We start from the raw sequence: 22872 nt of genomic DNA on the forward strand, positions 1-22872 counted from the left end.
TGGTTCTTATCTAACCTCAGCCTGTATTTTGGATTCTCTAAGTTAACAGTAGAGGACTTAAGAAAGTGTTGCCAGATATGTGGATCTGATAGTTGCCCTTTGATAAGTGTGGGCAGAATGAGTGTTGTAAAAAGGAAAGGAAACTAATAGGTGGTGACAAAGTCTTTGATTCTATTATTAGACGCTTATTGGAATAGTTATCACGAGAAATGTTTAACACTTTCTAGAAGCCTGAGGAAGTTCTTGGATATCTGTTTATTGCAGTCCTATAGCATGTATCTAAATGAATTTAATTCAAAATATATTCCTTCAACACCATTTGTGTGACCAATGTTTACCAGGACCTCAAGACATCCTTTCCCTTCCCTGCCCACAATACCACAGTGTGTTTAAGATATATTTTCAGCAGTTTCTAAAATATATTTTTATAGTTTAATAAACAGAAATTGTAGGCTCATGGTTTAGCCAAAAGTCTTCTTATTTATGTGTACAGTAATTAAGCGTTAAACAAAATTGGATTATAAACAGATACTTAAAATAAAATGTAATCATACAAAGACAGGAGGAGATATTGTTTGCGGGTAGAGAGTCTCTGATTGGGATGAGGTATAATCTTGGGAAATACAAGCCATGGATATATGACATTGTAAAAGTAATCGATGCCACTGGATTGTATGCTTAAAATGCTTAAAATGGAAAAGTTATGTTATGTGTATTTTACCACAGTAAAAAAATTAAAAACAACAATTCAACTGTAAAGATAAAAGGTTTTCTTATTCTAATATTACAATAGACAACAAATCAGACAACATAAATTACTATGGAGAATATATACACTTTTAAATATAAGAATAAGGAACAAATAATATATAATGTCATGTAATGGTATAATAATATAGCATTAGGTTTATCACAATTTATAAGTTGAACACATATACTTAATTTTATTCTAAAATTAGTCTTCGTACATGATTTTGATATTGGCTAAGGCATCCAAATATTACACATGGGTAGACAAAGACATCTACATAATATTTGCTCCTCTGAAATTACCTATATGAGACATCTCTGAAAAATAAATATACTTTTAAAAGAGGTTCAGTGAACAAAATAGTTAATATCAAAGAAGTATGAGTTCTTTACTTTGAATTTGTTAACACAAAATGAGAAAGGTGATCAATAACATGATAAATCTAACCTTAACGAAGGTAGTATTAAATAAAATATCCAATTAGTTGGATTTTAGTGGCTTGCAAAAAGAAATTTTCTTGTGCACTGTAGGAAATGCTGCAAAAATTGAATACCTTTGAATTATGTATTATGTGCTATTGTAGGTTTAAATTTTAGCGTGGAAGAGAGAGTATAATCGAATTTGTGTTTGATCAGATCACTCCATTGATTTGTAAATGATAACATTTCATTTGGCAGACGAAATTGAAAATGAATGTCCAAAATGATGCATTTTATTTTCAGTGAAAGTAGTTATTAAGACTAGAAGTCAGAACGCTACCAGCTACTATTTCCTAACAGCTATACTACAGATATTGAAAGGAAATTTCACATTACCACACTCTGCATAGTATTTAAAATTAGAAAGATATTTTATTTAAGGACATTCATGTAATAATACCAATAGACATATTTATTCACCAACACATAGAGTTTACCATGTTTAGCCTGGCATACTAAGCTTAGTTAAAGGTATACTCATGTTTAAATTTTCACTTGTAAAGTCAGGAAAAAAGAATTTTATGAGGCAGTGACAATTGTGCCAAGATAGCTTTTCTACTCTGCACTACACTTACCCTACTTCGTCATTCTTTTACTTTATAGTGACTTCAAAGTAAGGGTTTATACATGTTCTTTGCAGCTCTTCCAAATATATTCTTAATAAGAGTTGTATTCATAATTAAGAAAGATATTAGGTTCCCAGGACATGAAATTGCAGCATCCTTACTTGTTATTGTATTGTTAAGTTATATCTTTCTTACAAGTCATTTGGATGCAAAGTGAGAGGAAAATAAATTGCAATAATCATTTCGGGTGTATATTTCTCTTTCCAGGGATAGTTCTTATTATTTAGGCACATCAAATTGTGCAGGACATTTTTGAAGTCATATAACAATAATTTGAAAATAATTTAATTTTGCTGCATTCAAAAGGTGGCATATTTGGTTAAGATGTAATGTGAAACTACATACGATTTTTGTGCATTTGTCATTAATATTCTTAAGATTTAATTTAAGAAAATCTGAAAAGGCATTTTCCTGTTTACCTAACATAATTATGCAATCGATTAAAGCCCAATACAGATGCATCATATCTGTGGACTAATGTAGGAAAAAATTAACCTCTCCAAAAGAGAGGTCCGGTTTTTGCTCTTTTTTTCTGAGAGTTAATCTTTAAGTCCTTTGAATATCCTGCCTGATAAGAGTGGCTTTGTTTACCTGTGGGGATTGGGTCATGCCTAATAGTCTATGCTAACAATAATTTATGGTGGGACCTCTGAGCCACAAGGTGTCAACTTAACCTCTGGAGGGACTGGAGGCTAAGGTCAGCCACATGGGTAGTGATGTCTACAAGATCAAATCCAAAAAAAAAAAAAAACCTGGAACAAAAGGCTTAGGTGAGCTTCCTGTGTTGGCCATACTCCATGCATATTGCTACACATCATTGCTGAGAGCAGTTAGTGTTGTGCATGACATCACTGGAAGAGTACTACTGGAAGCTTCATATTTGGAAACCTCCTGCACTCTTCCCCATTCATCTCTTTTTGTGGCTGATTTTAATGGCATATTTTAAATAGTCATTGTGTTTATAATGGCTTTCAGTGAGTTCTGTGAGTCTTAATGAATTATTACACTGGACGGTGCTCTTGAGGACCCCCAAAATTGCAGTTCATATAAAAAACAAGGGAGGCTTGTACATTCCAAAATTTTGCAAAATTAAATATTTATCACATCAAAATTTGGATTTAGGTGTAGGGCAGTAGTTGAAGACCAGTTTCTAGGACCCCAATGTGGGTCTAGGCAAATAGAGACATTGCCAAAATGTGAAGCTTGACAACATAAGATTGTCATAAAGATTATATGAATTAATGTTTGAAAGTACTTAGAATAGTGCCTGAAGTAGATTAAGCACAATAAAAATGTTAGCTTTTATTGACTTCATTCATTTGACCTATAGAAAATCCTTTAAATATGACTTGTATATAGCAAGTAGTAGTAAAAGAAATGTATACACAGTCAGTCATTGTTACAATCTTAAGTGATTTTTGTTTCATTGACTTTTGGACACTTGACATAGGGTCTCCATTTATCAGTTTCCATTCACTGTTTTAATGAAGAGATTGAGTTTCCAGTCCAAAATTCTTTGTTCTAGAATCTATTTTCATGTGGATGTAATAAAGTTTTTGCTATTGAAATTGTCAGGCATAGATCTGAGTTTATATATTTTCCCAACTCTTTTCCTGATGTAATGATCCAAACGTGAGCATTTTCTTTTTTTTTTCTTTTTTTTTATTATACTCTAAGTTCTAGGGTACATGTGCACAATGTGCAGGTTTGTTACATATGTATACATGTGCCACATTGATGTGCTGCACCCATTAACTCGTCATTTACATTAAGTATATCTCCTAATGCTATCCCTCCCCCCTACCCCCTCCCCACAATAGGACCTGGTGTGTGTGATGTTCCCCTTCCTGTGTCCAAGTGATCTCATTGTTCAATTCCCACCTATGAGTGAGAACATGCGGTATTTGGTTTGTTATTTTCTGTCTTACATCTGAATAGTTTCAGAAAATTTTATTTTTATTCTTGTAAAATGACATATTGATTTAATCTGTAATCAAACATAATATATGGATAAGATTTCTCCCTCAAATTTGTTAATAGTTTTAATATTTTTGAGAGTCTTTATGTGATAATAAAATTTATTACCTGAAACTCTAATTATGCCTTTTGAACTCTTATTTATAAGTGTCTTATGTCTGCTAACTTTCATTCGTTTTGAACAATTCTTTCCAGTGGCTCATGCCTGTAATCCCAGCACTTTGGGAGGCCGAGGAGGGCGGATCACGTAAGGTCAGTAGTTTGAGACCAGCCTGGCCAACATGGTGAAACCTGTCTCTACTAAAAACACAAAAATTAGCTGGGCACGGTAGTGGGCGCCTATAGTCCCAGCTACTTGGGAGGCTGAAGCAGGAGAATTGCTTAAACCCAGGAGGTGGATGTTGCAGTGAGCCGAGATCGCACCACTGCACTTCAGCCTGGGTGACAGAGTGAGATTTGTCTCAAAAAAAAAAAAAAAAGAATCGTTTCATAATTTTATTTTCTATTGATAGGATCACTAATGGTCTTTAGCTTTTTCTCATGCTTTTAAAAAAACATATTTTTATTATCAGTATAAATTCTCTCTATATATTTACCTTATTACAAAATAAAATTTTAATATTTAAGGTTCATTATCCCTGAAAACAGACAAAATACCAAGTGTTAGTATATTTTCTGTCTTCTTGTCAATTTTTTAAACATATGTTTTCTTCCTTAAGCAATAACTAGTATATATGAATTTCACTAAACTAATCAACCACTTAATTACTGTCATTTTTTATTATTTCTTTTAGATCTGAAAAAATGTTTTTAATATGTTTTGCTTATAAAACAGATAAAAATGTAATGCTTGTCATAAGGAAAACATATATTCATTAGATATTAACTTATTAATAAGGAATAACCAGCAAATTAATCTAAAGACAGTTTATATTTTGTGTTTCCTATAATAAGAGAGAGTGCTTAAAATTTCCATATAAATATGTTTTCACCTACGTTTTAAGTCAGGAGTAGGCAAACTTCTTTTTTAAGGGTAAGATAGTATATGTTTCAGACTTCTGGTCCTTATAGTCTCTTTTGCAACGACTTAACACTGACATTGTAGCACAAAAGCAGCCATAGGAAATATATAAATAAATAAATTTCTGTAGTAGTTTCTTTAAAAAAGCAGATGACAAACTTATGAACCAGAGTTTGCCAAACTGTTCTAGGTTATTAATACATAAATGGATAAAATTAGTAGGCAGATTGAAGTTTCCTAATATAATACCAAACTATTAATAAATGTCATCATTTCTATTGCTAAAATTTGATATTCAAATCATAATAAAATCCCATCTAACATAACATTAGATGCTTTAATATTCATTTATATAAGCATTGACCAATAAATTGTTTTGTGTTTTATTTGTTTATGCAAATTCAAGAGTAGACAAAAAGTGTCAAAAATTAAATAAAGTTGTTTAGGGGCATATGGAACAATATCATATTCTAACATAAATGTAGTTTATGAAATAGTGAGAATAAGTAGGATATATATTGTGGAGACAATATTTGGAAAAATAATGACTGCAATTTTTACAAATGTGGTGATGGATACAAATTTACAGATCCAAGAAGTCTAACAAAACCTAATAGAGTTTAAACTAAGAAAATGAAAATCACTGAGGCTTATCATCAAACCACTATTAAACCCAAATAAAGAGAAAATCAAGATAAATATTAAAAGCAACCAGAGAAAAACAGCACATTATATCTAGAAGAATATCAGTTTTCATGATTATTGATTCTTATCAGAAATAATGAAATTCTGAAGACAGTGGAACAACATATTCTTAAAGTGCCACAAAAATCGATTTCTACATCCACTAAGAATATCTTTTGAAAATGAAATTGAGATAAAGATATTTTTAGATAAAAGAAACAAAGTAATCTTTTGTCAGAAAACCTTTACTGTGAATGACCTTAAAATAAAGGACAATAATATGAAATGGAAACGTTTTAATCTGAAAAAATAAATAAAATTAAAGGCAAATTTGTGAATAAAATAATATATTTTTATCTTAATAATTTTAACAACATTTGATTGTTTAAAGGCAGAATAAAAATGCCTTATGGAGCCTAAAACGTAGGTATTTATGAGATATATATACATATGTATATATCTCCTAAGTATATATGAGATATATGTATCTTATAAGATTGTAAGATATATAATATATAATATATGATATATATTATGTGTATGTATATATTGTTTTTAAAAGCAGAATAAAAATGCCTTGTGGAGCTTAAAACTTATGTACTTATGATATCTATGTATCTCATAAGTATATATGAGTATATAAATATCTCATATATATCTCATAAGTATATGATATATATATTTCATAAGTATATATACATACACAAATATTTACATTTAGAATATGAAAGATTGGAAGGGGATGAATTATTAAGTATAAGTACAAGATTTATATATTTTTTATCAGGCATTAAAATGTTATTCTTAGTAGATTATCAAACTTGATGGAGTTATATTTTAATCCCTAGTATATCCACTAAAAATGTATGCAAATAAATTCATCTAAAAAATTATTGTATAACCTAAAATGAAAATCTAAAAATATTCAAGTTGCCAGGCGCGGTGGCTCACGCCTGTAATCCCAGCACTTTAGGAGGCCGAGGAGGGTGGAACACGACGTCAGGAGATCGAGACCATCCTGGCTAACATGGTGAAACCTCGTCTCGGCGCGGTGGCGGTGCCTGTAGTCCCAGCTACTCGGCAGGCTGAGGCAGGAGAATGGCGGGAACCCGGGAGGCGGAGCTTGCAGGGCACCGAGATCTGGCCACTGCACTCCAGCCTGGGCAACAGAGTGAGATTCTGTCTCAAAAAAAAAAAAAAAAAAAAAAAAAAAAAAAAAAAAAATTCAAGTCATCCCAAAAAGGGAAGAAAACAAGCATAGAAATAATAAGATGATATACATAAATTAAAATTCTAGGATTCTATTCAAACTAATTGATTGGCATTAAATATTAATGAATTTAATACCCTAATTAAATTGAAGATATTTAATCTTTAATGTTTATGATGCATTACTTACAAAGTGGAGAAAAATACTTTGACAAATGATATATTTTAAGTAAATAGACATAGATATGTTGAAGTTAATTATATAGAAAAAAACATCATGCCAAAGGAAAAAAAAGAATAAATAGGCTATGTTTTCTACATTCCTATAAAAAAGTAGATATCATGATAAATATAATGAAAAGAGATAAATAGAAATATTTCATAATAATACAAGATTATTCAGAAAATAAAAAACTTGAAAATGTTTATGTACAGAAGAGCTTTCAAATACATAAAACAAAATTGATAAGCATAGAAAGAGAAGTAGAATATATCATAAGCAGAATGTGTGATAGTAAATTTATCTTTCAGAAACTGACAAAAGCAACTAGAAAAAAACCAACAATGACGTAGACTTGAAAAAATCCTCCCAATGACTTTGAATTAATTGTAATATAGAACACTGAATTTAACAACTTCGTAATATGAATTATTTTCACCTGTACTTGTCACATGTACCAAAATATACTATTTGATGGTACTTAAAACACGTTAAATAACTTAAAAGTTCTTATATTATACAAAATTAGTTTTGTAAGAAAATATACTTAGTCAGTAGTCAATAACCTATATTTAAAAATACAAACTCTGGGATGTTTAAGAATACATTTACAAATGATTCAAGATCAAAGAAGAATCACACATGCACACAAACAGCAAAAAAATACCTTGTACTAGAAATTAGAGCATACCAAAAACAGTGTGATACTGCCACAAAAATAGTTGGAGATGAATCCATAGCTGTACATTTTATACAAGAAGAAAATGAAAGCCTAAGTAATTGCTTATGGTTCCAAAATAAGCTAAAAAAAGAGTAAGATGAAATGAAGTAATAATAATTGGGTGAATGAACAAAATACAGAAGTGGTATCAATGGCAAAAACATAGAGTATTAGTAAAGCCAAAGTTGGTCATTTTAAAATACCCACAAAATTGATAGTGCTTTAGCTCAGCTATTAAATTTAAAAAACACCAAAAAAGCACAAATCAGCATCTTTGACTGAAAGCATGACTATCACCACAGATAATACATAAATAAATAATAAGGGGATATTAATAACAACTTTGTTTTGATAGACTTGAACATGTTGATAAAATAAATACACTTCTTGAAAAGTACAACTATCAAAAAAGGCATGAAGTAAAACAGAAAACTTGACAGCCTATAGCTACTAATTAAATTATTAGTTATAACATATATTTCATAAAGACACCTCCAAGGTAAAATTATTTCATTGGTGAATATAATCAAAATCTCAAAAATCAGATCATCAGAGTCTTACATGATCCTTTAAATAGAGAAGAAAAACACATTTTCCCACTTCTTTGCTAATGCCTAACACTAAACTATGATAATAAAATTACCCCCAAAAAGGAAAGAAAAAGAACATATAAACAATGATGTCATCCTTAAACACAAACACAAGAATCATTAACAAATTACTGGCAAATCGTATCCATCAATATAGAAAATGTTCACATATCACGGTAGCCTATGTTTAGCTCAGGTCTGATTAATTTTAAAATCAATCTATTTAATTCTTGTTATTAATAGAATAGAATAGAAAAGCACTCGATCATTCCAATAGATGCAGAAAAGGCATTATTCAAATTTACAATGTTAATAACATAAACAGTCTCAGCATCCTAAGAATATAAAGAAATTGTTTAAGCCATGTAAACAGCATGTAAGTAAATCTAAAACTGACATCATATCCAATGGTGAAATATTGAAGATTTTCCAAATATATTTTGGAAAAAGTCAAGAATCCCTAATCTCACCACTTCAGTTCAATATTGCAACAAAGGTTGTTGCAGTAAGGTAAGGAAAATAAATAAAAAGCTACTTATCAATTACTTCATTATTTACATATAAAATCTCTAGGAATCTACATAATAACTTAGAAATTTTATTTTTGCACACTAAAAGGAAACAAAAAGAGAAAAAAATGAATAATTTAGTTAATATTAACATGAAAAAACAAAAACTCCTTAGAGATACTTTTAATAAAATGTGTAGGTAATGTATAAACTGCAAATTACAAAATATTCTTGACAGACATTGAAGAAAAAAAATGGAGCTGTATATGATTTTCGTGAATCAGTAAATTTAATATATTAAGGTTATCCATTTTGGAAAAATTGTTTTAAACATTCAATGTAATTCCAAATCTAATCCTGGCAGATATTGTGTAAAAAACTGACAAACTCATATGAATGTACAGATGATGTAGAATAGTTAACACGTTCCTGAAAAGGAACAACAAATTGCAGGATGTGTACTACTTAACTCTACGACTTACTGTAAAGCTATAGTAATCAAGGCAGTGGAAATGTTGCAGCTTCTTCACTTCTGTAATTTGTAGTTTGGTGGGCAGGAAGAAGTGTTACAGTATTGTAGCTTCTTCACTTCCATAGTTTGGCGAGTGAGAGGGAGTGTTTAGGCTCTTTCACTTCTGTAGTTTGAGAAGTTCCAAGTTCTTTTCCCACTGTCGCAGCTTTTTTGTTCTCATAGTTTGGTAAGCAGAAGGGAGTGGCATCCAGTAGGTTTTTCACTCCAGTAGTTCAGCTAGGGTGTTACAAGTCTTTTTATTCCTGCTGTCTGTGGTTTGATAAATGGGAGAGTGTGGCACACAGTGGCTTTTTTCACTTCTGTAGGTCAGCAAGTGGTAAAGAGTGTTACAGCTCTTTTTGTTCCTACCATTCAGTGGGTTCCGGGGTCTTGTCCTGTAACCAAGAGAAATGAGGTATGCAGACACCAGCAAGTAAAGCAGAGAATAATTTTATTGAGTAACAGAATGAAAGCTCTTAGCTGTAAGAGGGGCTCTGAAAGTAGGTAGCTGTCTGTGAGGCTGAGTCCAGGGTTTTTATAGACTTAGGACTGGGGAGTTCATGCTTATTGGTCCATGGGTGGTCTTGGAGAAAGTACCATCTGATTGGTTAGAAGGCATTATCCAGAAGGAACCAATCAAGGAAGGGGAAATATGGGATAGAAGTTCTCCCTGTGGTCATGGCCTCTATCTGGAGCTGCCAGTTCAGTTTTCAGGCTTTAGGTTGTCTTCGGCTTGAAGGTTGGGTTTGACTGGGGGCCAATCCATGTCTACCTAGAAATTTCTCTCTCCTGTCACTATCATCATGACTGAGAGGAATGAGGTACACAGACATCAGAAAGAGTAGAATTTTACGAAGTGACAGAAAGAAAGCTCACAGCAGTGAGAGGGGAAGCATAAGTGGGTTGGTGGCTGTAAGAATGATTCTTGGGTTTTTACGGTCTTAGAATGGAGAAATGCATGCTGATGAGTCCATGCATAGGCAGAAGTGAGGCTGGGACCCACCTGAAATGAGAATTTCTAGGATAGGAACAAGCTTTAGAGAGGACCTGGATAGGGAGGACTGGATAGACCAGGAAGAGCAGGACCAGAGGTAGCCCACTCCCACACTGGAGACACCTCTGGAGTTTGCTTCCCTAGTTCCTTTGTTCCAATCTAGATTTTATTCATGGAAGTCTTGCCATGTCATAGGATCAGAATAAGGTCCTTAAGGTGTCTTGCTGAGGCTACACCTTGGTGTTACCTGAAGGCTCCTGGACCAGCTCCAGTCCCAGAAAGTCCAAAGGGTTGTCCTTGCAGCCACTCCTGAGATGACTTCCAGGAGAGCTGGATCAATCCTACAACATCAGCAAAGGTCTAGATTACACTGAAGGCCAAGGAAAGCCTGAACCTATGGGACCTCAGACCATTTGCCTTCACATCTACAGAAAGGTCCAGTTGCAAGATAATAGTAAAATTGGTACTTCCCTCCAGAGACCAACTTTCCCCATCCTGCAAATTATAATCCAGCCAGGCCCATTTTCAAAAGAATGAAAGAAAATTTTTCTTTAGAGTCTGAGGGTCAAAGGAGTTCCAGTGATTCAGGATGCACTCCAGGGGATTGCTGGCTGCAGGTGGTTTGTTACCCATCTTTATTATCTTGAATTTAAGGCATCTTTAGAATTTCAGTAACTGGTACTGACACCATGGATGGGCTTATGGCATTCATGTCATGCCATGGATGCAAGCATGACCTCCACCCATGAAGCAGGAATGCCTGATTGGCAGGAATCATCATGCTTACCCTCACTGTTCCCTTACCCTCACTGTTCCCTAGCCTTTCACTGTTGACTGCCTCTGGATCCTTCAGATCTAGTTTCCCTTCTAGGGCTCCAGACTGAAGCTTGGAAAACACATTGAAGTAATAGGATTTGGTCAAGGAACTCTAACAGAGGGAGCATCCTTAAATCTTTCAAAACATCCCTCAACTGATAGTTGATAGACAGCGCCAGATCATATCACCTGAGGAAACTGGAGCGGTTGACTCCCAGACACAGTCCCCTTCTCCTGCCGAGAAATGATTCTAACTGAAGACAAGAGAGGTACCTTAGGAGGGAGTATGGATCCATTAAATTAGTTCCCAGTGGCCCTCATCAAATTGCAGCCAACAACTGGCAGGGCACGTGCACTGTTGCTTCCCTATTACAAGCAGATTTTTTCCATTCACAAATGGGGCAAGCTGTAGGACCCACACAAGCTGATTTTAATAAGACCAGCAGACAAGGGACTTCGATTTTCAGGAATAAGGCAGATTAAGCACTCAAAGGGAAGAGTCCACTTGCCATCCGTTCCAATTTATCCAAGGGATTCTGCAGTTATTGAGAGAGTCTGAAATGTTAGTGTGAAGCTGAGGGACCAGATCCTCTTTAGGCAGAAGGCAGAGAGAGGTCCGCAAGGACTGGGGGCCCAGCCTAACAAAATGGCCCCAAAAGAACAATTTTTTTTGCATATATTGACTCCCCTGTTTGCTGCACTGTGTTGACTCCTGACAAGTTGGAAAAACAACTATAATGCAGAGAATGAAATGTTGTCTAGGGCAAAATAGCCTCCTATTGTTTGCCAGTGGGTTTCTTCAACAGAGGAAAAAAAACTCTTTAAATCTTTGTATTCCCTTCTTTCTAGAAATAAATAAAAACCACATTGTTCTGAGTTACACTCCTGATGACTAAGCCAAGTACTCATTCTGCCCAGTAATACTATCTCTTTGGGGTAGCAAAACCGCTCGTAAAGTTGTATATAAGGACGGGTTAGCAGCCATGACAGTCTCAAAAGAAAATATGATGGGAAAGACTGGAAACCTTTAAACAACACACGAATGAACCTTTGGTGACTGGAGCTGGTCCAGGAGTCTTCAGGTAACACCAAGAATGTACCCTCAGCAAGATACCTTAAGGACCTTGTTCTGATCCTATGGCATGGCAAGACTTCCATGAAGGTAAACTAGATTGGAACAATGCCAGCATTCCCAACACCTAAAGGTGAAGGGTTATTAAAGTTCTGCCCGGCAAGCCTGTTACCTGTGTGTTGTAGACCAGCAGCCACACAATTCACCCTTAATTAACTGACAGAAGCTCAATGCTCCATCTGTTCTAGAAAAGTATCTGAGGACAAGCAGCTGTGGAATTGAAAGTAAAGAGTCATAGGGTCACTCTTACTCAGCCTTCCACTGATTCTGGATGAGTCCCCAAGAAATCTCTTCCTTCTCAAAGTTCAGGAGGTGGGAGGGAGTGTTACTGCTCTTTCATTCCCGCAGTTCGGAAAGTTCCAAGTTCTTGTCTCACAACCAACTGGAATGAGTTACATGGTCACTAGAGTGTGAGTAAGGCAGAGTATAATTTTACTGAGGGACAGAGAGAAAGCTCTCAGCAGTGAGAGGGATCCTGAAAGTGAGTTGTCAGCTGTGAGACTGAATCCAGGTTTTTATGGATTTAGAATGGGGAGATTCGTGCTGATTGATTTCTGGGTGGGCTTGGAAAAGGTACCATTCAGAAAGAGGTATGGTGATGTGGAGAACAAATCAGGGGCTGAAGTGAAGGCTTGGCCTGGGACCAATCAGGGGCTGAGCACACTGAACAAAAAAAGGAAGTTTTCACTCTGGTCTATGGACTCGATCTGGAATTGCTAGTTTGGTGTTCATGCTTCAGACTGTCCTTGGCTTGAAGGTTGAGTTCCACTGGGGACTCCTCGCTGTCTGCCTAGGAATTCGTCTGCCTCCTATCACTACCAGTATTGGCATAAGAACCAACACATAGAAACACACACACACACACACACACACACACACACACACTAGCACAGAAATAGACTAATACCTACACAGTCATCTGATTTTCAAAAAATGGAAAATATATTTTAAAAAGTAAAGTATTAAATATAGTCAGTGTGGGAAAGGAAAGTCTTCAAACAAATGATCTCAGAAAAACTGGATATCCATATATGTGGAGACAAAAAAGTGCCTAATTATTGACTTGTATCAAACACAACATTAACTTGAGATGGATAATACACCTGAACAGAAAAGTAAAAAATGTTTGGGAGAAAACATAAGAGAATTATTTTGTGATTTGAGATTAAGCTAATGTTTACTAGAAAGAAAGAGAAAGAATATAATTTAAAATAACGAAATAGATGAATCATTAGAAATGTAAAAATATCTGCTTATCAAAAGACATTAAAATAACAAACATTGTAACCAAGTTATTCATTGACTATTCTGTCTAATGGAAAATATAGGCTGAAATTTTAGAACATCTTGGAAGTAATTATAAAAACTAAACACCTGAAAATTATGGGATAACAAACATAGCTATAAGAAAAAATTGATAGATCAGGAAAATAGATTAATAAAACAAAAATTACAAAGAAAGTAAACATACAGTAAATAAAACCAAGAAAGAACAACTTTAAACCAATAGTGAAGAACTGTCTAAAATCCAAAAATCCTTTAATAAAGATTAATTGAATAAACTATAGTATATTCGCCCACTGTAATACTCTGGAGTTTAGAAAAGAATGAAGACAAGCTATATATGTAACAAATTTCTGGGATAAAGTATAAAGTGAAGTGGATACTATTGTTACCGGTGTGTTTTCATTTATCAAAGAATGGATGGATGAGATAATACATGCATAAATGTGTGTGTGTTTTATTTAAAAACAAATCTGCAAACAAATCAAAATAAAAGGATAAATCAAAATTCAAATAGAATTGTGTGTGTGTGTGTGAGAGAGAGAGAGACAGAGAGAGAGAGAGAGAGAGACAGAGAGAGAGGAAAAGAGAAAAAAAAAAGCAACTTAAACAGAGCAAGAAGAAAAATAAATAAATAAAGGCTGGGCATGGAGGCTCATGCAGGAAATCCCAGCACTTTGAGAGGCCGAGGTGGGAGGATTATGTGAGGTAGAGAGTTCAAGACAGGTCTGGCCAACATGGTGAAACTCTGTCTCTATAAAAAATACAAAAATTAGCCAGGCGTGATGGCAGGCACCTGTAATCCCAGTTACTCGGGAGGCTGAGGCATGAGAATCGTTTGAACCCTGAATGTGGAGGTTGCAGTGAGCTGAGATCGTACCACTGCCCTCCAGCCTCTGCAACACAGCGAGACTCTGTCCTCTGTATCGGGAAAAAAAAAAAAAAAAGGTGGACTTTTATGGAATTAACTTTAGACATATGAACATGCATTCTATAATTATAAAACAAAATATATTAAAAAATTAAATCTTTAAAAATGGAGCAAAATACAAGTTTAACTGTAGCAAGTTGTTTTCATAGTGCAGTAGAGAGTCTTTATCTCAGTGATTTTGAAATACTAATCTGATTGATGGAATATGTCTTAAAAAGAAGAAGAAGATTAAAAACAAACATACAAACAAACAAAAAACCTGTTTTGGCCAGGCCCGGTGGCTCATGCCTGTAATCCCAGCACTTTGCGAGGCCAAGGTGGATGGATCACCTGAAGTCAGGAGTTTGAGACCAGCCTGACCAACATGGAGAAACCCCGTCTCTACTAAAAACACAAAATTAGCTGGGCATGATAGCACACGCCTGTAATCCTAGCTAATAGAGAGGCTGAGGCAGGAGAATCACTTGAACCCAGGAGGCAGTGGTTGCGTTGAGCTGTGGTTGCACCATTACACTCCAACCTGGGCAACAAGAGTGAAACTCTGTCTCAAAAAAGTAAACACACAAACAAACAAAAACCAAAACAACAACACAAAAGAACCCTGTTGTTTTCTAATCATATTGTTATTAGTAGTGCTGGTATTGTTTCCTGAAACTGGCACGTAGGTTAAAGCAAGCCATTAATTAAGACAACTTTGTTATTAATCAAGGTTGTAAGTATCAATGGCACGGACATACAAAATCAAATAAGAGAAAATCCAGAAGCTTAGATATGATCTAGAAAAAACAGAATGAATGTATATATTTTATCACTAAAATATATATATATATGTGTCTTTTTTAGGTTTATGTCCTGAAAGAGAATAGAAATTATGATGAATTTAATAGCAGTGAGATTAATGTCCTCTGATTTTCTCACTAGTAAGGATGAAGATTTCTAGAAGAAATAGCTGATTCCAGTTATATGATAAAAATAATACAAATATTTTATCATACCAGAAATAAGAAAATTGTCAAAGATTAAAGGTCATGTCAAGACACTTAAAAGCTATCCTGCATTTGCTCCCATTGCCCAGATATAGGACAACATAGGAGCATCAATAAGCATCACCGTCATAAAGTATTGAAACATTAAATATATTTGAATCCAGGAGATTATGTTAGTCAAAAATGCGTGTAAGGAGAACAGCTCTGTATTCTAAATACAGTCATGTGCCGCATAACAACGTTTTGGTCAAAGACAAACTGTACACACCACAGTGGTCCCATAAAATTATAAGGGAGCTAAAAAATTTCTATCACCCAATGATGTCGTAGCCTTTGTAAAGTGATAGTGTAATGCTTTACAGATGTGTTTGTGGTGATGCTGGTGTAAACACACTTACTGCACTGCCACTTGTATAAAAGTACGCATGTACAGTTATGCATGGTACATGAAACTTGATAATGATAGTAAACAAGCATGTTACTGGTTTATGTATTTACTATACTAAGTGTCTTGTTATTATTTTCATGTAGTAATTCTACATAATTGTTAAAAACTTTAAAATAGCCTCGGCAGGTCCTTCAGGAGGTGTTTTAGAGGAATCATTGTTATCATAGGAAATGACAGCTCCATGCATATTACTGCACCTGAAGAACTTCCAGTGGGACAAGACATGGAGATAGAAGAAAACGACATTTATTACTCTGACCCGGCGCAGGGCTAGGCTACTATGTGTGTTTATGTCTTAGTTTTTAACTAAATGTTTATAAAGTTGAAAACATTAAACATTGCCTAAAGCTTAGAGATTCTGAATATAAAAATAAATAATTTTGTATGGCAGTATGATGTATTTGTGTTCTAAGCTAAGCATTATTACAGGAGTCAAAAAGTTTTAAAATGAAAATGTTTGTAAAGTGAAATGTTACAGTAAACTACGGCTAAATTATTATCAAGAAAATAAATTTTTAAAATAAATTTAGTGTAGCCCAAATGTACAATGTTTATATAAAGTCTACGGTAGTACATGGTAATGTCCTGGACCTTCACATTTACTCACTGACTCACCCAGGGCAACATCTAGTCCTGTAAGTTTCAATTATGATAAGTGCCCTATATTGGTGCACCATTTTTAATCTTTTGTACCATATTTTTACTGTAACTTTTTTATGTTTAGGTATGTTTTGGTTCACAAATAATTACCATTGTGTTACAGTTGCCTACAGTATTCAGTACCATAACATGCTGTACAGGTTTGTAGCCTAGAAGTAATAGGCTATCCCATATAGACTAGGTTTATAACATGCTGTACCAGCTAGGTTTGTGAAAATACAGTCTAGGATGTGCACATGACAAAATTGCCTAATGATGCACTCCTCAGAACACATCCCCATCATTAAGCAACACATGTTTGTACTGGCCAATGAAGAAAAATAATCGACCTTTTACTCTGCTTTCCATGTAGAAACTCTGCCTCAGAATAGCCAAATAATTCTTAAGGGGACATTGCTCTTAACGGTGTTCCAGTTAAAAAAAAAAAATGCTAGAATTAGAAATTCAACATTTTGCATTCCATAATGAAATAATGAATCTGGGCAGTTAAGTTCCTTATTTCATTCCAGAATATAAAATATAATGGTCACCATTTATGTGCTTCCTGATGGAAACCTACACCACCTCTGAAGGTATCTTGGGGGTGAGGGGACAGAATCAGATCAACACATCAGAGTTAACATCAGTTTAATGAAATTTCAGGTGACAGAGCAACATGTTGAATGAAAGTGTGAAGGACTACTTAGTAAAATTATAGCTCAACAGAAGGTATAGCTTACTTTCTTCAGCAAACGTGTAAAATAATCAGAATGGAGAGAGGGACAATTATAGATTTTTTTTAAGTTTTAGAGAAGTATAAATGGCAAGATAATAGCTTTTTGTTACTGTTGTTCCGGATTGAAACAAATTGTTATAACAGTGGATATAAGACAACTCTAGAAAGGCAAATACTGACTGGGTAGTTAATACTAGAATTTTTAACATTTTAGACGTGGCAGTGGTTTGGGGTCCATGCACATTTGAGTCTCTATTGTAAAAATAACGTACTGAGAAATTTTCTCTAGATAAACACTAACTGATGTTGATGACCTCCAGAGTCAAGCCTTACATTTAAGTAAATTTCTAAGTTGGGTTGGAAATAAGTTTAGATTTATTAACTAAAGTTTTGGATTTTTCATAACAATATAATGATTTCCAGATATTTAGGAAGAGAATGGAGAGATAGATAGACAGAAAGACAGATAGATGATAGATAGATAGATAAACATAGACCAGTAAGTATAGGTAGATACATACACACACACACACACACACACACACACACACACACACACACACAGATGCAGACATGTAGCTGATGCATTGATGTATAAATAAATGGGTGGATAAATGAATATTGGATGGTGAGAGAAAGAGAGAAAGATACAGGGGGAAATGAAGGTAAGGGAAGGAGACGAGAAAGAAGGGGAGGAGGGTAGGGAAAACAGAGCATATAGAGATACAAACACAGGAGTACACATACACTACCCAATGCCCTTATGGTTATCATAAAATAATTTTCTATTTTTATAAATGATTTAATTTCTCGCAGTCCCTTTTTACCTTTCCATATTGCTACAAGCATAACCCCAAAGGGGAAATAGCAAGAATGTAGACATTTAGTCAAATTGTTCTTTTAGTAGCTAGGTTAAATGATTGCAGCTGCTCTGTAAATAATCAAACAATTATATGTAGGTTTAGTGTAAATATTTGATAGGTGAATGGAATAATCTTTATTGAAGCTATACAATGCATAGAATTATAGTATAAAATAAAAAATATAGTATAAAAATAAAAAACTGTATGAAATATGATGAAATATGGATAACTGAATGATGGAGAATGGTGATGGAATATCACCTATATAAAATGTATTCAAACTAGGAAGTACTGGACAATTAATTTAATGAGAACATAGTTATTGTGTGCTCTGAGAGGGTTCTCTGGAGTGTTTAAATGAGAAAATCTAACTTCATAGGTATGTAAAAAGATATGATTACCATTATTTACTTTTTTCTTTGGTTTGTAACATTTTTATATTACCTTGGAACATCACAGTTCAACTAATAATTTCTTAAGCAAAATGAGTTACGCAAGCTATAAGTTGTTTGATCACATTGTAAAGCTAAATATTGTCTGGTAGAAAATTCTGTCTTAGTTATCATATAATTGTTTGCAAAATTATGAAAAAGTTAGTGGTACTTAACAGATGAAAACCTGAAAATTATTTAATGAACAGCAACAAGAAAGGAGCATGTATTACTTTAATGTGTTAAATCATTTTTTAAGGAATTGTGGTATGATTAAAAAAAACAAGATTTAACAGTAAATTATTTATTTTTCTTATATCTGTTCTTTTGCTATTTAAAATGTGTTTCAACTTTAAAAAATGTATCTATGAAGTATATAGCTGTAAACTCAAATGATTCTATTTCACAAATTAAAAAAAATTGAGTACAAATTCAATTAAAGCGTTGTCGGATTTTTAAAAAACTAGTCTGTGTCATATTCTTTCTTTGTATAGATATACTGCCCTTCTCCTACCTTCTAAAAAGTGCATAATAATGTATTCATTCATTACATTAAAATGAGTTGTATTTTAAGAAATGTTTGGCATTTTCATGACACTTGATAGCTAACTATTCATATGGAGTGAAAGCCATAGGCCAATTTATTATTCCTTTTATAATTTGTATTTGCCATATTATCTGAAGACAACTTAATTGTAGCTCTATGACTTAATTCTACTATTCATCATTCATTACACAATGTAAATAGATGCCTATAATTCTTTCCTTTTTCAAATGTAGAGGGTGTTCAAACTTTTTATAATTGGGGTCATGTGCTGAGAATCAGTTGGTTTTACTTTGTATACTATTCCCAGTATGAAATGCAAAATCTATGTAATTTTGCATTGATCTTTACATTATCTATTATATTATAGAAAGTTGCAATTTTTTAATGTTACAGAAGTTAACACTTTAAGCTTAAGGTTCCAATGCAAAATAAATTCTAAGTCTCATTAAAGAACATACTGCTATACCTTGCATTTTACTGAATATTTGTGACAAAACATTATGTATGGACTGAATAAACTGAAGACTTAAATCAGCATCTCTTATAAGATTTAAATATATGTCTGTAGGACCAGTGTGGGAAAATATAAGAACACCTTTTAGATTTTACACTATGGGCATTCCTTCTGAAGTATAGATCTTCTTTTACAGGGGATCTGCAACACTTTTGTCTGCTTCTCACAGGAGACCTATGTGAATCTTTGATGAAACCTCCCTCTCTCTCTTTCTTTTTTCTCCTTCCTTTCCTATGAAATTATAGTACATTCAATTTTGATGCCAAGTAAAATTATTTTCCGACTCTTTAAACAACAAGAACTCTGTAAATTTAGAAAAGGGACATATTGCACACTTTTAAAAGTACAGACAGACATGATATTCCCTCGAGTTTTACTAAATCTTTTCTTATCTCTGAATGCCTGTCTTCATCCATCTATATTAAAATAGGTCTGTTTTTATATATCCCCTCGTGGTTTCCTGTCTGGATTTTTAAAATAAACTGAACATATACTTTAGATATATCAATCTTGTTTTACCTTTTCTTTCTTTAATGTTGTGAAATCAGAGGTGTTATCCTCCATTTTTAAATTCCATGGATTTCAAGGCATTGTTAGGCCTGAGAATAGAGCAATATATTCATTAATTTAGAAAAATATTTTTACTCCTCAAATTTCAAGAACATGGTATGTATTTCAAAATCCTGTTGAATAGTTCTACATAGCTCTTATTAGAAACTAAATATGGTATGCTTGTAAGAACTTTTATCAGCCCCAGTAGTCTTATCTTTCCTAAGGGAGTTAGCTTAATACAATGGCCCTTTCCCACCATTTAGCTATTGGTGTTCTAACGAAACTTTCAAGGTGGGAAGTTTGGGTCAGTATATAGTGAAATCTTTCAGACAGTGTTTGCTTTTATTTCTTTGTTTTGTAAAAACTTCCATATTTGGCTGTCTTGTGCCCTCTGGGAGTTCAACCAATATCCACGTATTTTCTTGAAGCCTTTTCTCAACTCTTACCTTTGTTATGAGAATTGTGACGTCTTTTCCATAAACTTTTTCTAATTGATTAATGTGATCAGTGCTATGTCTTTGTGTGAGCCACTTTGATTCATCTCCCTGGGACTGTATTCACATTTTTTTTAAAAAACTTTTTGTTCCCTATTTATTCTCCTGCTAAGAGCTTCTCTCTTTTTTTTTTTTTCCTAGAATATTGAGATTCCACATTGCACATACATTTTTTTTTCTTTTTAGCTTTTAAGAAGGTTCTTACTGAATTGTTCTTTCTATAGCAGGACTAAGAGAATCTAGTAGAATACAGAGGATTCCATGTCTTCAGGCACTCAGAGAGGAAACCAAAACTAAAAGTTATATAAACTCCTGTAAATTATTGCAAGTGTGAAATGCTGAGAAAAGAGTGTTTTGTATTTGTTATTATAGAATGTTGCAGATATAAATAGTCATAAAAATTACCTAGTCCAATATCTCATTTTACAAAAGAAACTGAGATACAAAGGCTAAGCTATTTGCTTAATACGATCATAAAGTAAATTATATGAAAGAGGAAGATAATTTTAGTTATAATTTGCAAGAAAATAAACTTTAATTTCTTTTCATATATTTCCAAACTTTTAAGCTTCAAAAGGATCTTCTAAAGTATTTGATATATGTCAAAGTAAATGAATACATCTATTGAATCAGCAAATGTATATCAAATGCCTATTATATAACTGACTCTATTATTTACAGTTGGAATACAATAATGGAGAAGACATAACCCCACTTTTGATTAATTACACTAAAAGCAGGTGGGATTCATGTAAAATACATATTATAACAGAAGGATGTGCATGCATTAATTCAGGAGTGAGTGATCTACTGCTTGACTATTGGTGTCAGTGATTGTTTTTATTAATAAAATTAATAGTAAAGCATTATTGTGATAACCATCATGTTTAAGGTTTAGATTTCATTTTGTCACACATTGAAATTTCTTGGAAAATACGTAAAAGGCGTCCTTAAATATTTTAATAAACTGTGGTTTTTGTTATTAATAACAAAAATATTCAGTTCATAACACATTAAACATTGTAATTATTTTTTCTAATTTATAGAATGTATACAAATTCTTGGGATGTCTGATTTCAGCAATAATAATGAGAATTTTAATTTGTATATTTGATGCATCTTATACATAAAACATGCAAAATGTTTGGTGAGATTTGAAAACAGTTTAAGTAATCTAACTACTTTTACTTACAGACATTGAAACAGTAAAAAGTCACGTAAAGAATGTCCACTTAGCAGTCTTTCCAGATTATCTAACGTTCTTGTTTCCCACTGTGGCATATACTGACTGATGTCTATGGCACCCTAAATGTACATTAGGAATCTCCTGCCTCCTATGTACTCTGGTTTTCAACAGGTAAAAAGCATTAATCCTAAAACTGTTTATGCCATATCAGCTAGTAATTATGTGTGTGTGTGTATATATATATTATATACATATATATGGATATATACATAATTATGGATATATACATATTTACAAATACATATACATAATTACAAACATATATATACATAATTACAAATATGGTGTGAGATTCAAGAGAATAACTAACAAAAGTTGTGACTAGAAACACATTAATCATTAATATTAGAGAAAGTGAGAAACAAACCTAGAAGGATTTACATTCAAAGGATTTACATTCAAACTCTTACAAACTTTCTTACTTGGACGTCCAGGCAGAAGGATTGGTGAAGGTCAACAGCTCACAACCAAGCTGGGCAAGAGAGTGAGTTCTTATCTCTAAAAATAGCTTGAAATATTAGCTAAACATGGTGACACAGGCCTTTCATCAAAGATATTTGGGATGCCAAGGTCGGTGGATGACTGGATTCCAGAAGTTCAAGGCTGCAATGAGCTATAATTGCACTACTACACTTCAGCCTAGGTGGTAGAGAGAAATTCTATCTCTAAAACAAAACAAAAACATTTCTTTAAATGCTTTTTATACTTCAAAAGTACCCCCCCACCCCCACCCAAGAACTGTGTATGATGCATCAGAATGTGGTATGCGAAAGCTAGGTAATGTAGAACTTGCCATAAAAGGACATTTTGAATATACACACAGACACACACACACACACACAGACACACACACAAAGTGAAATAAAATGTAGTATGTACACACCATGATTTTGTTTAAAAGACTTTGTTCCACATATATAGGATGTGCTAAATTTTTCTGCAACCAATAACTATATTATTT

At 33.4% G+C, this 22872-nt stretch overlaps 1 long non-coding RNA gene across 2 annotated transcripts; it reads right to left on the reverse strand.

The window, feature by feature from the left end:
• Positions 1–7245: 7245 nt before the first annotated feature.
• On the reverse strand, positions 7246–22385 carry LOC105485520 (uncharacterized). 2 transcript variants are annotated; one of them, XR_989618.2, is made up of 4 exons: positions 22334–22385; positions 20139–20218; positions 10540–10633; positions 7246–9693 (listed from the first exon to the last, which is right to left on the reverse strand). It is a non-coding gene; the product is annotated as an uncharacterized lncRNA (long non-coding RNA). The 2 variants fall into 2 exon arrangements; XR_989619.2 differs by having other exon boundaries at positions 22279–22352.
• Positions 22386–22872: the final 487 nt, after the last annotated feature.

Source organism: Macaca nemestrina, chromosome 2, assembly GCF_043159975.1.
Source record: "Macaca nemestrina isolate mMacNem1 chromosome 2, mMacNem.hap1, whole genome shotgun sequence".
Classification (NCBI taxonomy): Eukaryota; Metazoa; Chordata; class Mammalia; order Primates; family Cercopithecidae; genus Macaca; species Macaca nemestrina.